This window comes from Canis lupus, chromosome 36 (genome assembly GCF_003254725.2).
Source record: "Canis lupus dingo isolate Sandy chromosome 36, ASM325472v2, whole genome shotgun sequence".
NCBI classification, from domain to species: domain Eukaryota; kingdom Metazoa; phylum Chordata; class Mammalia; order Carnivora; family Canidae; genus Canis; species Canis lupus.
The window spans coordinates 19,371,207-19,389,455 of record NC_064278.1 but is presented as its reverse complement, the minus strand read 5'-3'; the positions used below and the strand labels follow the sequence as shown (position 1 = coordinate 19,389,455).

Below are 18,249 nucleotides of genomic sequence, written 5' to 3'. Positions count from 1 at the left end.
TTGAGTAACAAAATTTACATCCCAGAAACCCACCCTGATGCAAAAGCTGAATTATTACTATATTCTAGTGCTATTTCCTTTTACTTAATGCTGCCAAGCTATGCCTGATGGAGACACTGTTGTACAGATACGTTGGAATTAAAGATCCCCTCTGAAATAGCAAGAGTCTGCCCTATTTTATTGCAAAACGTGGCTCTATTTTAGAAAAGTAGACTAATTGTCTTGCCTCCCACCCCCCCACCCAGCCATCACTGGATCGTTTCCATTTAAACCATCTTATAGCCAAAGCCACTTTACATCATTTAGGTTTAGCCCTTTAAATAAAAGGCTTCTAATATCTCTTACATATGAAGGATTTTAGAGTATTGTATATGATATGCAAACTGTTTGCATTAAAATCTAAAACAAGATTTGTATATATTCCATGTTATTTGGCCACATAAAACTCCGGCTCTTGAAGTAATTAGGGATCATTGGAAATTATCATTTTGGATCCTAGTCAGGGAGTATTTTAAAGATCAATGAACATCGGAGGCTTCCAAATTCCACATTCCGCATTCCACCCTCTCCACACCCAAAAGAAAGAAAGATTAAAAACAAATTCCTCTGGTATTGTCAGTTGTTCTCAGGCATTCTCCGCACACCCGCTCGCGGGATCGGCCGCAACAGCTCAATCAATAGGGAAGAGTAATGTAATCATTGCCGCCGCGTTTTCTGTAATTCCTCATTGTGGTAGCAACAGCATTTCAATAATATTCAGAGAGACTATTTATGGTGCTTAAGGTAAGAGGTTTGTGCCATGTGTAGAATATCAAAAAATTCAGTGCTAATATTTAACCCCTAATGAGAAACATTCTTAAGGAAAGAAACATTTCAGCACTTCTCTGTGCCGGACAATAGTCAGAGGACACTGAGCCACAGGGCATTTGAATGGGAAAAGTAGTACGTGATGACCATTAATTAATCGAGGACCAATACAATATAGCATACCCCCACCATAAGAGATTACATGGCTGATAAATGAAAAATGAGGACACCCACTATATACTGATACAAAAACTTCTCCAAGGTATTTTGTCCCGCAAAGCACAACACTATCCTCCTGCATAGTGTATACAGGAGGCTATCTTTTATGTGTAAAAGGAGAAAAATTAAAGATATACATATGTATTTACTTCTTTATAAATAAGGAAACTGAAAGCTGTATCTAAAACTGATAACATTTTTCATCTGGGTGTGTGTGGGGGGTTGGGGGTACTGGGGTGGATGAAAGACAGGAATGAGTAGAAGATGCTTATATATATTCATATATATGATTTTAAACATGTGAATAATTATTTGAGAAATTAAAAGTTATATAAGTGGTATATGTATTATCAGCAGGGAATGAGTTTAATAAATATGGTATATTCATAGAGTGGAATATTATGTGGCCATAAAACAGAATAAGGAAGCTTTCTATCTACTGATTTAGAAAGATCCCTAGATGCGTTATTGTGTTTAAAAGGAAATCCATATACAGAATAATGTCCTTAATATGCTACCATTTTTGTGGAAGGAGGATGAGTATTTGCTTGCATGTGATTAATTAGCTCTGAAGGAACACACAGGAAATAAATAGCGGTGATTGGTGTGTGAGGGGAAACAACTGTGTGGTGTGACTTGAGGTTGGGAGACTCTTCATCGAATAGCCTTTCTATGCTTTTCTCTTCACCACTTGAATATATTATCTTTTTATGATAATAAAATTCAGGCATTCATTTTTTAAATTGTAGTATTTAACTACAATTACTGCTTTTTCCTGAAGAAAGAAAAGAATTAATTAATAAATTGATCTTGGAATTAGAGAAAAGAAAACCAAGCTCTAATTCATCAAACTATCTCATTTGACAGACTACTAATCTAACCACTACCAAAGTACTAATATTTCTCCTCACTTTTCTCTATACTAATTTGACTGGAGTGTACTGTCTTTGATTCAAATGTACCTTAATAAAATTAACTGGATTCATTTTTTTTCTAGACATGTAAATAAATGTCAGGCTTGTCTCCCATCCACCCCACCTCCCATTCCAGGAAGGGAGGACTAAATGGATTGAGACTGTGTAATTTAAATTTTACCTGGCTCATTATCACTTTCAAATAATTTATGCATTTTAAGCAGCTGCTTTTCTTCTCCTTATGTGTCAATCATGCAAATTAGCAACCCCTCAATGAAACTAGCCTATAATAAATCAATTTTTAAACTAAGTATTTCACAGGATTATCTTTCCCTGTACAGATTTTAACAGCTGTAAAACACCAGCACTTCCAATTGGAAAGTCATGGAGAGATCATGAGCTTATAGTTAAACAAATCTGGGGTTTAATCTTGACTCTGACATTTATAAACTACATATCCTTGGACAAATCATTTAACCTCTTTAATCCTCAGTCTTCCTTATCTGTAAAATGGGAATGAGAATGCCTATTCGCAGGGCTGTCATTTAAAAGGCATATTAAATTGTTTAGTAGAATGCCTGATAGTAGAGTGGCCAATAGTCTTGGTTTGCCTGGGACTCTTTCCTTCAGTACTGCAAGTCCTACCCACTGGGAAACCCCTCAGTCCAGGGCAGATCTGGACAGCTAGTCACCCAACTGGTACAAAAGGAATATTCATTGCGAATTAAAATCTTGAGTGCACAGAGTAGGGAGGGCAATAGCACCCATAGTAGGTTGTTTTGTTTCTTGGGGAACTTCTGAGAGGAGGATACAAAAAGTCAGCTCTGAAACTTTTAGACAACAGAAGCACAAGATAGGCAAGGAAAGGTGAGTAGTGACTTGACTTGGGAGCCAGACGGCCTGAGTTTTATTTAGTTCTGGTTCTGGTTGAAGACCAACAGTGTGGCTTCAGTGCTACTGGGCTTTGGGTTCATCAGCTGTAAATGAGAACTTTAAACCAGCTCTTTCTTAGCTCTAAAAGTCTACTTTAGGAATAGTCAGAAATGGGATCCCTGGGTGGCGCAGCGGTTTGGCGCCTGCCTTTGGCCCAGGGTGCGATCCTGGAGACCCGGGATTGAATCCCACGTTGGGCTCCCGGTGCATGGAGCCTGCTTCTCCCTCTGCCTATGTCTCTGACTCTCTCTCTCTCTCTCTGTGTGACTATCATAAATGAATTTTTTAAAAAAAAATAAAAAAGAAAGGAATAGTCAGAAATGCTCACGTGCTAGGAAAATATCTGAACATCACCAAAAGGCAATGGAAAAGCTCAATGTTCCTTGTCTCGTCAGCCCCTCCCATGCTGTGAGCGTGTATCAAGCATTGTCTACTATGTTGAGAACTTTCTGCTGGATAGAAACAAGGTGAATGAGATCCAGCCCCAGACCTACACTCACATAGGACCAAGTGAGCATTATTTTTGCCTACTAGAATCTGAGGAATCTCTGGCAAGAAGTTGGTAACCAGGGTCTAAAGGTTAGGTAAAACATGAATGGGCTGTAGATGGCAAGATACTGAGGACAGAGGCAACAGTCTGAATGGAGGGGAGAATGCTAGTAGGCTGGAATCCTAGTGCAGACTGTGGAGATAGGTCATGAGGTTTGCTGAGAGCAGAGAATAAATACTCCAGAGAGCTCTAGTAAAAGAGGGTCTTTGCAATACCACCCACTGCCAAGTGAGAAAGAAAATGGAGGCCTTGGGTAATGAGGAGGAGAGAGATGAAAATCTAAAGTGGAACCAGAGCAAGGCCAAGGGAAGGTTTCTTTAGAAAAGAGGGGACATGGTTGCAATACTTGACAAATTTGCAGCAGAGAGAACATACATAGAAAAGTTCACTTTGGAAAGGAGCAGGGGGTTTTCTTCTTCCCTCATTTGGGCACGGGAATAAAAGAAAACTCCAGAGAAGCCAAGCGGTGGTAGAATGGGTTTCCTGGTCTCAATCAACAGAATAAAATACCAGTCAATGCCACCATGCTAACCCTTTTAGTTGATTTAACTATCACCTCAATATGGTGAATTATCTTCGTGGGTACGGAACAAGGACAGTGGTGTTCAATTAACAGGATAATGTTTTGGTTAACTGAAGGTTTATTGAATGTTTCAAATAGAAATTATGCCTTGTTCCAACTTCTGTTTTTTTGGATTTTATAAAAATCTATTGATCTATTCTCCTCTCCTGGCAATTAAAGCATAAAGGTGGGCAGCCTGGGTGGCTCAACAGTTTAGCGCCACCTTCCACCCAGGACGTGATCCTGGAGGCCCAGGATCAAGTCCCACGTCAGGCTTCCTGCATGGTGCCTGCTTCTCCCTCTGCCTGTGTCTCTGCCCCCCCCCCCCCCCGTGTCTCCCATGAATAAATAAATAAAATCTTTATTTAAAAAAAAAAGCATAAAGGTGGACTTAAAGATAGGATTTATTGGATTTTAATTTAAAAATTGTTAATTATAAAAAATTCAAAGAGGAAAAATTCTCACATACCCCCCCCAATCCAAATATTACTAAGATTTTGGGGCCAGTATTTCCTCCTAGTTTTTTTCTAGGGATTTTTATTGTTATGATATTATGCAAATTGTTAACATATATCACAGTGGGTCTTTTTTCACTTAACCAAAAAACCAAGAATTTTCTCATATTACTGCAAACTCTTACAAGAATTTGCTTACACTCATCATTTTAATATCTGTATTCCATGATAAGACTATACCATAAATTATCCACCTACCCCTCTATTTGGACATTTGGGTTGTTTTTAATTTTTCACTATTATATGTAATGCAACAGCACACAACCATATAAAGAAAAGATATTTTCTAATTTATTTAGGATTGTTTTCTTTACCTTGATTTCCCAGGAATAAATTTTTTGACCTCTTTTTTTTAGTATAGTTTACATATCTTGGAAGTCACTCATTTAAAGGATACAGTTGTTTTTCATATATTCACAAATATGTGCAACCATTACCACAGCCAGTTTTAGAGCATTTTTATTGCCCCCAAAAGAAATCCTATACTGTTTAGCTATCACCTCCCTACTCCTCACCCAACACCCACCTCTCACCAGCCCTAGGCAACCACTATTCTATTCTCTATCTGTATAGATTTCCCTGTTCTGGACATTCCATATGAATGGAATCATGTACTATGTGGTCTTTTACAACTGTCTTCTTTTACTTAGCATAATGTTTCCTTTTATAGCTGAGTAATATTCCATTATATGGATATACCACATTTTGTTTATCCATTCCTTTAGTTAATGGGCAATTGAGTTGTTTCCACTTTGAGCTACTGTGAGTAATGCTGCTATAAGCATTTGTGTACACATTTCTGCGTGTACCTATGCTTTCATTCTTTAGTGTATATACCTAGGAATGGAATTGCTAGATCATAGGGCTACATCACAGAAATATAGGTCACAGAAATATAAATTCCTGCCCAAGAGAGTTAAGATACATGTAAGTCTCTTAATATGTATCTCCAAGTTGCTTTTCAAAAAGCTTTGAATTAAGTTTTAACTCTATGATTGAAGATCTTACTGTTATTCATGGTCGGTTCTCAGGAGTAATGATGTCCCAAAATAACAGCCTAGGACAGTGTTGTCCAATAAAAATATCATACAACTCATTAGGTAATTTAAAATCTTCTAGTAGACACATTTTTTAAAAAAGTAATAAACAGGGGAGTGTGGGTGGTGTAGTCCGTTAAGCATCTATCTGACTCTTGATTTCAGCTCAGGTCATGATCTCAGAGACATGAAATTGAACCTCACCTCGGGTTCTGTGCTGAGCACCAAGTCTGCTTGGGTTTCTCTCTGCCTCTCCTTCTGCCTCTCCCCTTGCACACTCACGTGCTCTCTCTCTTTCTCTCTCAAATAAGTCTTTAAAAAAGTAATAAGTGAAATTAATTTTAATAATATATTTTATTGAACTCAATATATCCAAAATATATCTTTTCAAACTATATATTTAAAAATTATTGCTAAGGTTTTTTTTCTTCTTTATTCACATTCAGTTTCTGAAATCTAACATGTGTTTTACACTTTACATCTCCATTTGTTTTTGTTTCTGGTTTGTTTTTGTTTTGTTTTGTTTTGAGATTGTATTTATTCATGAGAGACACAGAGAGGCAGAGACGCAGACTCCCCACAAGGAGCCAGATGCAGGATTCAATCCTGGAACCAGGGATCATGCCCTGAGACAAAGGCAGATGCTCAGCCTCTGAGCCACCCAGGTGTCCCTCACATCTCCATTTGAACTAGGCACATTTCCAGTGCTCAGTAGCCAAGTGTGGCTTAGTGGCTACTGTATGGAATAGCACAGGTCTAGGAATTTGGCTATCTTCTTTGGAAGGTGGCAGGCTGTTACTTTTAAAAACATATCCTCATTTATGTCCCTTTGTTACCTTACTCTTTTTAATAAAAATGAAGCAGAAACAAAATTTAACTGACTAAAAAAGCCTCCTAGATAAGAGAATGGCTTACTAAATACTGTTTTACTGCTTCATATTTCTACCTGTTGAGTAACAATGTATAATGGGTGAAAAAAAAGACAACTTTAAAAGATACACTCCTTTATTCCAGCTTACTTGAACAGATCCTGGGGCTAGTTTTGTTTCTAGAATCTACATTATGTTACTGAATGCTAAACACCAGTGCAAACATTCTCTTAAATTAATAAAAATTTCTTTTGTTGAGTCTTTAATGATGAAATGAACAGGAAAGAAGAAAAGCAAGAAATAGATTTGACTGTGCTATACTGATGAAAACCATGTTTTTCAATTTATTCTCACAATAAAAAGTATTTGATCTGAAATCCTATATAATCCCAGGATGCAACAATCCTTCTCTGTTGTATGGCAACTTCCTGCCATGCATAATTATTTTCCAAAAGCGTATCAGGTCAGAAATGAAGCAGAGAATGGGGGAAAGAGTCCATAGTGATCTTAGGCAGATTTTATTTTACTAGTAGGAATCAGTTGGATAGTTATTACCACCTGGCACTGCTAATGAGTCTAGTTGGGAAAACAAAGCAGCAAAGCATTCCACAGCAGACTGCACCGTGGTCCAGTTCTGGGGAGTCTTTTGGGGTCTGTTGAGCATCTGAAGATACATTTGAAGGTGTTTTGGCTGTTATAAAAATCAAATTCTTCATTCTTCAGTTTTAAAAGAAACCTTTTGCTTAGAAAGAATTACCAGTTGTGATTCATTGGTGCTTCTATAACCTAAATATCTTACTGTATTTATAAAATAACTTCTTATAGCTCAAATATATCTTATACATTAAAAACAATTTATTTATAATAGTCTTGGAGGAAGTAGACCATCTCTTTCAAGAAAGTATTTCCACTACTAATTCAAATGGCCTCTAAGGAGCCTAAATAAAGAGACCCTATATTGTAGTCATTCAGTGCAGGAAGTCTGATGTCAGAGTCCTAGATTCAAATATGAGCTCCATTTACTATCCAAGTTATTTTTCTGTGCATAAGAGCCCCCTCCTGAAAATAGGAATAATGACAGCTATATTAAGGTTGAAGTGACATAATGTATAAATGGTACTTAACAGAAAGGCCATCACTTCTCTTTATTGTGGGTTTTAGGGGGATTATTGATTTCATATACATCTTATGGATTCTAAGATATCACAGCAGAATAGAGAATAGCAAATAAAAAGTCAGGGAATATCAAAGAATCAAGCACCGATTATTATAGTATAAAATTGCTATGCTGTATTGAAGAAAGCATGGCTATTCCCCAGGCTGTGAGAACTAAGGAAAAGAGGACTGGAGCAATGGGCAGGGGAAATAGTGGGAAACATGAACTTATTTACCAAGAAGATGTTTTACTAACACACTCCATATGTTGTTAACTAATTCACTACATATTTACTGAGCACTAAGTGTATGCAAAGTACTATGCTTGGTATTGAGGTTACAAATATGAGATATGCCACCTGCCTTCCGTAATCTTTTTTTTTATTATTTTATTTATTTATTCATGACAGACAGACAGAGAGACACAGGCAGAGGGAGAAGCAGGCTAGGTGCAGGGGATCCCGGGTCTCCAGGATCACACCCCGGGCTGAAGGCAGAGCTAAACCTCTGGGCCACAGGGGCTGCCCTGCCTTCAGTAATCTTAAAGCCCAACAGAATGTTGTCTTTATGACTGTATGTACCACCTTACCTTGTAGGTCGTCGCTGGCTTGTCAGCCCTGGCCTCTTGGTTATGAGCAGCAATGCTTTCTTATTCACATCTGTACCTCTGCATTGTGCACAGTGGCTGGCTCATAATAACTACTCAATAAACATTTGCTGAAGTGACTTCCTTAGCAAGAAGGAATCAATCATTATTGGATTTCCAGCTGTAACAGATAAACTCTTTGAAGGCAGAGACCCATGCTTGTAAATGTCTTCATTCTAAGAAAGGTGGAATTTTGATAGTAGTTACACCACTATTAAAGCATTATCATGCAAAAAAATAAAATAAAATAAAGCATTATCATTAAAATGAGAGTCACTCTGTAATATCATATTTCCAACAGGTTTCTTTAGTCACAAGTACAAAAAATACACAATTGCATTGCACTGTCATATCTAATCAAGGGAAATAAAGCAATGAAAATGTGCTCTGATATGTTTTTTTTTTTTCTTGAAGTCTGGAAAACCTTTTATTTTTCAATGAGAGAGCTTTTTGTTGAATCATAAAATGCTGGGATTTCATCATTATTTTCTACTCAGATTACTTTATTCCTCTTTTTAAAATAAAATTTAGAGTAGCCCAGGTGGCTCAGCAGTTTAGCACCATCTTCAGACCAGGGAGTGATCCTGGAGACCCAGGATCGAATCCCACATCGGGCTCCCTGCATGGAGCCTGCTTCTCCCTCTGCCTGTGTCTCTGCCTCTCTCTCTCTCTCTGTGTCTCTATGAATAAATAAATAAAATCTTTAAAAAAAATTTAGACAATGAAACACACTTAAAGGAGGAAAGACAGATTATATCATATGTGTGTGTTCCAATTCTCATGTGAAAATAATGTAGTCAATGAGAACAATTCATAATACTGTTGCTGTGTATTTGATAAAATTATATTTTGAGTACATCCTTTCTGATGCCCTGTGAAGTAAATTGTGCATTAGGATATTATTAACTTTGTTAGATTGTGGAAGTTTACAGCAACGTTTTGATGGGGTAAGTGGAGGCAAATTATAGATATTCCTAGTCTATTGAAGCTCATTATGATTGGCAGTCTGGAATCGAATGCTAATCTACAGCCGAATCCAAGCATGATGACTTTCCATTAATCTGTGATGGGTTTTTATTTCTTTATTATGAGCTAAATGTGTAAATTCAAAAGAATTAACAAAGCCATCTTGGCACGATTTAATTCTCAGGCTCCCTCTGCTGGTAGTAAAAGACAACAGATTTACAGAGAACTTAAGAATGAGAGTAGTATCACTATTTCCGCAATTTTGCCTTTTACAGTAAAGCGAAATTTATTGTTAGACATTCATGTAATAAAACCAAGTTTTTTGGTTTATAGCTAGCCAGTTTTCTCACTAAAGATTAAGCGATATTTTGTGGTTAAATTAATTCATATTTTCATCACAGAAAATTGAACTATTTTGTATTTAAAATAAATATTTGCCAGAGTTATACAGATTAATTTATAACATCACTTATACAAATGATCACCAACAGCTTTCATAAGCAGAAACGGCACACTTAATAAAGACATACTGAAGATTTAGTAGCTACCCAAACTACTTTATCCTCTCCTATATAAATCCTGTACAACGTAAATACACACCCCACATACCATCCAATAAAACAATTACTTTTTAGGCCATAAGATCTCAACATAACACATAAAAATACATTGCAATTTGGAAAAAATATATTCGACTTGCAATTCTCTGAGTATTTGTGTATACAGTGCTGTTTTAACTTTGAAAAGCGTTTTCACATTTATCATCACATTTTATCCCAAAGCCCGTGAGACAGAGCAGATACAATTATCCCTATTTTACAGACAAAGTAACTGAGGTCAGAGAAGTTAAATGATTGGCCCCATTATGCACTAGTTAGCAGAAAAGAGGCTTCAGCTCTTCCAAAAGGGTCTGCAGGCCTCTCTTTTGAGAGCTATTTAATAAAAAGGCATTAAGAAAATTATCTAACTTGTCTAGTTTTTTATTAACCGTGTTGTCTTGAATTGCCTATCCATATTTATGCTTCACAATCCCCTATTCAGATCACCTCTTAATGAACCCAAATCTTCTGAAAGCTATACACAATTTTCAACTAAGGGTCCTGGTAAAGAAATAGAAGAGAGAAAAAAGAACCAAGTGGGGACCAGTTTAGCATTATCCACTGGGTTGGTGCAAGAATTGGGGGAGGGCTGTGTTCTCCTGACCAAGTTCTAAGATCATTTGGGAAGTGATAAGAGTTAGGTGATTGTATAGAAATGTAACCTGGGTTCTAATTGGGTCAACCTCAAGATAAAAACAAATGAATACTCCAGTTCCCAGGAGTCACCCAGGCCTATAAAGTAGAGTCTTTCAAAACCAAATCACGAACTTAGCTTTTTTTCCCCATGCATAAGTGAACAACCTTTTAGCAAAATTTAATGACAGAGTTGAGACCAAAGATTCTGGTCTAACTAACAATCCTCAGTGAAATAGGTTTGATGGTTTCAGTTGAGTGCATATCATGAAAGCACTCTGGCACAATTGATAGGATGTTCATGAGGAGGTAATATACAGATCCACAGATTAAATTACTTTTCACCCCAAGAGATATTTATAGGGGCGATCTATCAAGGTTACAGAGAACAGCAGTGACATGACAGTGGAATGCTCAACCTAAGCTTATATGCTAGAACATAAAGACACCTGCAATTTTATCCTTGTTAACTACTACAATTGACAACTTTTCATTTAAAAAAATATTTTGGTTCAGAAGTCAGTTCTAAAGATTTATACTTGTTCTTCAAGTTGAATAAAAATGCAAAAATATATCTTTTATTATAGAAAAGATACTACCTGCATCTTAAAAAAAAATATATAAAATTACTGTTTTCATAGCAAGAAAAAGTCTATTTTATTATAGAATAGATGCTACTTCTATCTTCAAATAAGAAATAAAGACCAGAAATACAAAATTATTGTTTTTCATCACCATAAAATCCATTCAATTGCAAAAAAAAATATTTTTCTGAATAGAAATTTCAGTAAGCATTTTGCCTCTAGAAAGCCTACCGTGAAATCAACTCAATTTCAACTACATTTCAATGTTAGGTAATACTGATGGATAGAATTGTCATCTTCTACCTCACAAATTCTACTTCACTAACTCTTAATTGGAATGAATCTGTTCCACCTGACCTTTAGATACACACATGTTCAAAATTGTGTTATTTTCTGGATCTTGTCAACAATCAAGAAAATAGACCTAACTGTGCTTTCAAAAAATATAATAACACTTTAACATTATCTCATATATCTGATTACTTCATTCTTCAGACACAACAACCAAGGAAGCAGAAGAAAACCAAAAAAAAAAAAAAAATCTAAGAAATAAAAATAAATCAGACCTAAGTTCATTCACTTTATTCGCAAGAAAGTTCCTTGGCACCTCTTTTATAGTCTATTTCCTCTTATTTTTAACGTTCCAACAAGCTTGATTACCCAGGAAGAAAAGTATTGCTAGAGGTGGGCATATTGACATTAAGAACAGCGTTTTATATATACCAGATATAAGTCAAACTACCACTCATGTCCAGAGAAAGGATTGTAAAATTGTAAAACACACACCAATTCGTGTCTAGTCTGTCATAATAGCAGAGAGCAAGATTGAAATGTACACTTATAATTTCTAACGCACAATAAGCTAAAGACCCTATACTGCCTGCTAACCCTATTGCTTGGCTTCGGTGGGGCTATCACAGAGAGAGAGAGAGAGAGAGAGACCCCTGAGCAAGTTTACTCTAGGGAGGGGAGGCCAAATCTCTTCCTCCACACCTGAGTGCAAACACAGGTTCAGAGGCCCAGAGAAGGGCCTCGCCAGGAGGGAACAACCAGAGTTGGCAGCCCATGTAACCCGCATTCACTTATCCATGCAAGGCCACTTCTACAGGGCCTCCATTGCAGGTTCTTCTGTTCTGCTTGTACTTTGACACAGGAAAGCTGCGTCCCCACCCCTCCTGGGTAGCATCCAACAGGGGTGGAAGTGAAGGAAGATTTTCTCCTTTTGATATTGGAGCAGTCTGACAAGAGCTAGAAATAGAAACTCAGGTTTACATGTTTGATGACCAGTTGTCTTCCCAAAGTGATAAATCGTGGTTAAATCAGAAAGCCATATCAAATACCTTTTGCCAATCAACCTTTCAATACTGTGTTTAGTCCCATTTTTCTCTCTATAAATATAACCTTAATTTGATGAAGTCATAGTTGCTGTGTTTCTTTGGTTCTCTCTTTAAATGTTGAGCCCAACAAAAATCGGACTATTCTATAAAAGACAATATCATGAGAGAAGTTTCTAATTTAAGTGGATATCTTTGAGAATCTTCAAGCAAACATTTGGAAATGTTTGGTTAGACAATTTAGAGAATCTCCAAGTGATCATTCAAAACCAGGTCTCAACCTTCTTAATAAAGATCCTTTGCTGCAAATCCTTGAACTTTTAGTATCTGCTGATTAGAAAGCTACATAGTGATGACAAGCCACTGTGCCAGGTTAACAATTTAATTTTAAATTAACTTGCATTTAATCATAACATCTCATATATTTGAAAGTTAGCAATACAAATATATAGGAGACACAAATTGAAGACCCACTCACACACCTTTCACAGTAACTCCAAGGGCTCTACAAACTAAGACCCACAGATTGGAAACTACTTCTTTAGAATGACTAAACTCATGAAAATATTAAGTAGCTGAAAGAACATCTGACCATTTTGAATGTGGGCAGGTTTTAATTTGGCAAGAATCTGGGGGGAAAAGATCAAATTAACTGTCTTCCCCGCCTTTTTTAGATCAAGTGCATTTTGAATATAAATAGGATAAAGAAACAGAAAAACTGAATACTTGACTGTCATTGAAACCAAAGAGCCATTACATTTTAACACAGGAAGGGATGTCATTAAAAACCTATCCTTATGTGAGAAAAATATTTTGTTGGTTTTTTTTCCCCCATTTTATCTTTTATCCTAGGGGGGAAAAAAAGGCAGAAACTTACAGAATGGGGCAGCCTGGGTGGCTCGGAGGCTTAGCACTGCCTTCGGCCCAGGGTGTGATTCTGGAGACCCAGGATGCTGGAGTCCCATGTCGGGCTCCCTGCATGGAGCCTGCTTCTCCCTCTGCCTGGTCTCTGCCTCTCTCTCTCTCTCTCTCTCTCTCTCTCTCTCTCTCTCGGTCTCTAATAAATAAATAAAATCTTAAAAAAAAAAAAAAAAGAAAGAAAGAAAGAAACTTACAGAATGATTAAGTAGGAGAGTCTTGTAGTGAATAAGCACTGAGTTTTCAGAGCCAAGAAAAATGAATTTAACACCAGGTCTCAGCCCTAGCCAACTGTAGGATCTTGAGTTTCTTCACACCTATGTTTCATATGTAAAATAAGAATAGTACCTTCATTAGAGAAAATAATGATAAAGGTCGGACGAAGTAACTATAAAGTACTTGGTGCATATTGATATCTCAAAAAATGGTGGCCATTATTATGCTTAGAGAATTTTGCCTGTGAATGGATGCACAAGTGAGCTGTACCTTTAGAAAGCTAATATATTTTTAGTATACGTAAAGGAAGAACAAATTGCAAACAGACCTGAAAGCCAAAGGCCCAAAATGCAAAGAGAGTGCAGATAGGTAGCTATCCTTACTCTACTTAAGTCAGCTCCAGGAAATGAGAGAAGGAATTTTTATCACTGTTTATTTTGTGCTTGGGCTCTTTGCTGAGGCCACGAGTACTAAATGGTGTCTACACTCTTGGTATTACAGGAACCACTTGCAGAAGAATTAAGCAATTCTCATACTTAAAAAAAAAAAAAAAGCCCATAGACCTAGGAGAATGTTTGAGACAAGTATGGATTATGACACAGACATAGTTTTCAGACCTTCTTGCTTACGTGAAATTTATAGATCACATTTGTGAGAGGAAGCCAGGTTTCCATGTTTAAATAGGCATATGTATCCCACTGCTAGATTTAGAGATTGTTTATTGTCAAAAAGACTCTCAGATGGGCTCATATGCTGATACTGCAGTTTTTCTTTAATAGAATATTAATTGCTTTCCACTACTACCTCAAAACAATTGAAAAAAATATGAATCACAAATATGTTGTGGCTTTAAGCTAAAAGAGTTTCCACTTCATTTCTTTTAAGATTTTTTTTTTTAATTCATGAGAGACCAGAGAGAGGCAAAGACACAGGCAGAGGGAGAAGCAGGCTCCCTGCAGGGAGCCCAACGGGGACTTGATCCCCATCTCTGTCTCCAGGATCACACCCGGGGCTGAAGGCGGAGCTAAACCACTGAGCTACCCAGACTGTCCTCCACTTCCCATTTTTTATAACTCTGAATATTATGCATTTTTTTACCTTGACAATGAATAGGTATAAAAGTCTAGTTCTTCATATTTGGTGAGAAGAGAGGGAAGAGATCTCAACTTAGAATTTCCTTTTTTCTTGTAACTTATTAAAATACTTAGGAGCCAAACATTTAGCTTCACTCGAAATAAGGATTATAACATCAAGAAAGTACCCTTGGCCCTTCAGGGATTTTCTTGAAGTCTGCAGAAAATCATCCTGATAGCACCTGAAGGATCAGGAGGGGATAGTTCAATTACAGTTGGGAAGTGCTGCAAGGAAGATCTGCACATAATTCTCACAGTGCTCATTACCTCTGGCTTTCTGCCTTAGCAACTGCCATGTACTACATCAAGCGTGTAAATGTTCTATGCAGAATGTTTTTTTGTCACAGCCTTTGGGCTCCTGGAGCACAGACAGGGCTAAGAGAAAGTTAGCATAAAATATTTGGGATCCAGTTCCCTAACTTTTCAAAATATTGAGGTTTTAATCATAAGATATATGATTAATAAAAATATCTAAATGTACTACATAATAGTTTGGTTAAATCATACAACAGTTCTATGAAGGATATAGATACTGTTACCACCTTCACCTGAGTCTGTGTGATGGGTTGCTTCCCCGTATAAGGTTTAAGAATTCATACAAAGTCACCCATTACATTAGGCCCACGTATCCTAGTTCCTCTCTGCTTTCCTGAGGGCATATTAGGCCTAGGCATTGTTCTAGTAAATTCTCAGTTTCCCATTCAGGCTCCTATCATTCTTAAATCCATTCATCCCTTCCATAAGCACTTATTGAGCTCCTACTGTATGCCAGGCACTAAGTATACATATGTATATACTCCCTACCATTGGGTAGGTTATAATCTGTGGGAGAGACAAAGATAAACAAATGAACACACAACTACAGATTGTGGTCCACACTGAAGGAAATAAGTAGCAAGGTGACAGTCAAACCTAGAGATCCTCTGTGGTGTAACATTCAAGCCACAGTCTGTAAGATGAGAAGCACCCAGAGCTTCCTAGGAAGTAGGAACAGTAGGAATGTGCTCAAGGATTCCTGGGTATTCCCAGAAGGCACAGAAGATCAGTGTGGCTGAGGCAGAGCAAGTGAGGAGCAGTATGGGGGCAATCACAATGGAGAAGGGCTAGGGCCAGATCATGCAAGGTTTATTAATTCGGGTTTTCTGAATTGCAAGAAGCCTTTGAAAGGTCTTAAGCAAAGGAGTGGTGTGTGTTTAAAAGACCTCTCTTCATGGGGCACCTAGGTAGCTCAGTTGGTTAAGCATCTGCCTTTGGCTGAGGTCATGATCTCAGGGTCCTTGCTCAGTGGGGAATCTGCTTCTCCTTCTCCCTCTCCCTTTGCCCCCCCACCCACTTGTGCTCTATCTCTGTCTCTGTCTCTCTCAAATAAATCTTTTTTAAAAAGGCCTCTCTTTGATTGACTGTGTGCTAAATGGACTCAAGTTTGCCAATACTGGAAGTGGGAAGACAAGTAAGGAGGCATTTACAATTGGCCATGCTTTTGAAGCAGCTCTCCTCATTTTGACTTCAAGAGATGCTGTAAATGCAAATGGAGGGCAAACTCTAAGGCAAGTAAGCACTGTGCTGCTAATCAAACTCTATGGAATATTAATAAGCATATCCATTTTTTTAATTTCCTTGAGCATCAGATTTTCTGGAGAAAATTGGTGACCTTGAAGAGTTGTACAAAATGAAAAATTAACAAATATGAAGCATAAACATCATGCCTAGCAGAGAGTAGGTGCTCACAAAATTGTATCATCATTTTCCTAAAAATGGTACCTTATGACCCATAAATTCTCTGTTTTAAAAAATCATCAATATTTGCATTGATAAACTTGTTAGGACATCAAAATTACCTTGTTTGGGTCCTTATCTTCTTTCTTGCTTTTTCTTTTTTTTTTTAAGATTAATTTATTTATGATAGAGAGAGAGAGGCAGAGACACAGGCAGAGGGAGAAGCAGGCTCCATGCCAGGAGCCCGATGTGGGACACGATCCTGGGTCTCCAGGATCGCGCCCTGGGCCAAAGGCAGGCGCCAAACTGCTGAGCCACCCAGGGATCCCCTCTTGGTTTTTCTGTTTCATCTCGGAGTACAGGTTGATTTTGCAAGAAAATGAATAGTCTACTTAATATATGAAAACCAACCAAGTCCTTAAAAATTCCAAGTATGTTCAATGCCATCCTAATAGTAGTTTATTTCTGGTTAGCATCTAAGACACATTGACATCTTTGTATCTATACAAATGGAGGAAAAGATATTTTAAATATGAATTTTTTTTTTTTGGCTGGGTACAGTATACTTTATTGATGGGACATGACAAGGTAGGGCTCCCCAAGCCCCTCCCCTTCCTCGGGGTCTAGGATGTAAATTGGAGGTCAGGAGATTCTCAGTGTGTTGGGGGATTAAGTTGGGGCAGAGACTCCCCAGCAGCTGAGGGCCTTTCTCTTCCTCTTGTTCTTGCTGGGGCTGGTGGTCCAGGAGGCTCTTACTCCTTGGAGGCCGTGTGGACCATGAGGTCCACCACCCGGTTGCTGTAGCCAAATTCATTGTCATATCAGGAAATGAGCTTGATGAAGTGGTCATTGAGGCAATGCCAGCCCCGGTGTCGAAGGTGGAAGAGTGGGTGTCACTGTTGAAGTCACAGGAGACAACCTGGTCCTCAGTGTAGCCCAGGATGCCCTTGAGGGGGCCCTCCAATGCCTGCTTCACTACCTTCTTGATGTCGTCATATTTGGCAGCTTTCTCCAGGCGGCAGGTCAGATCCACAACTGACACATTGGGGGTGGGGACACGGAAGGCCATGCCAGTGAGCTTCCCGTTCAGCTCAGGGATGACCTTGCCCACAGCCTTGGTGGTGCCAGTGGAAGAAAGGATGATGTTCTGGGCAGCCCCTTGGCCGTCACGCCACAGCTTCCCAGAGGGGCTGTCCACGGTCTTCTGGGTGGCAGTGATGGCATGGATGGTGGTCATGAGGCCCTCCACAATGCCGAAGTGGTCATGGATGACTTTGGCTAGAGGAGCCAAGCAGTTGGTGGTGCAGGAGGCATTGCTGACAATCTTGAGGGAGTTGTCATACTTCTCGTGGTTCACGCCCATCACAAACATGGGGGCATCAGCAGAAGGAGCAGAGATGATGACTCTCTTGGCCCCGCCCTTCAAGTGAGGCCCAGCCTTCTCCATGGTGGTGAAGACCCCAGTGGACTCCACAACATAGTCAGCACCAGCATCACCCCATTTGATGTTGGCGGGATCTCGCTCCTGGAAGATGGAGATGGACTTCCCGTTGAGGACAAGTTTCCCATTCTCAGCCTTGACTGTGCCGTGGAATTTGCCGTGGGTAGAATCATACTGGAACATGTACACATGTCTCAACAAGTAGTTGAGATCAATGAAGGGATCATTGATGGCGACAGTATCCACTGGTGGTGGCGCCTGGTGACCAGGCGCCCTGGTGACCAGGGCCCCCAATACGGCCTGGTGACCAGGCGCCCAATACGGCCAAATCCGTTCACTCCGACCTTCACCATCGTGTCTCGGGGACGCGGCTGGCACTGCACCAGAAGATGCGGCTGTCTGTCCAACGGGGAGGAGCAGAGAGCCTCAAATATGAATTTGTATCCTATTTAAAATTCTGCTTCCGGGATCCCTGGGTGGCGCAGTGGTTTGGCGCCTGCCT

The 18,249-nt window shown here is 38.7% G+C and overlaps 1 long non-coding RNA gene and 1 pseudogene across 1 annotated transcript in view; one reads left to right on the top strand and one right to left on the bottom strand.

Moving 5' to 3' along the window:
- The first annotated feature begins 306 nt into the window (after positions 1-306).
- Positions 307-18,249, top strand: part of LOC125754408 (uncharacterized) — a 36,729-nt gene continuing 18,786 nt past the window's right edge. The window contains exon 1 of the long non-coding RNA XR_007408507.1: positions 307-783. This is a non-coding gene — a long non-coding RNA (uncharacterized LOC125754408). The remainder of the gene's footprint in view (positions 784-18,249) is intronic.
- LOC112668288 (glyceraldehyde-3-phosphate dehydrogenase-like) lies at positions 16,971-18,113 on the bottom strand (annotated as a pseudogene).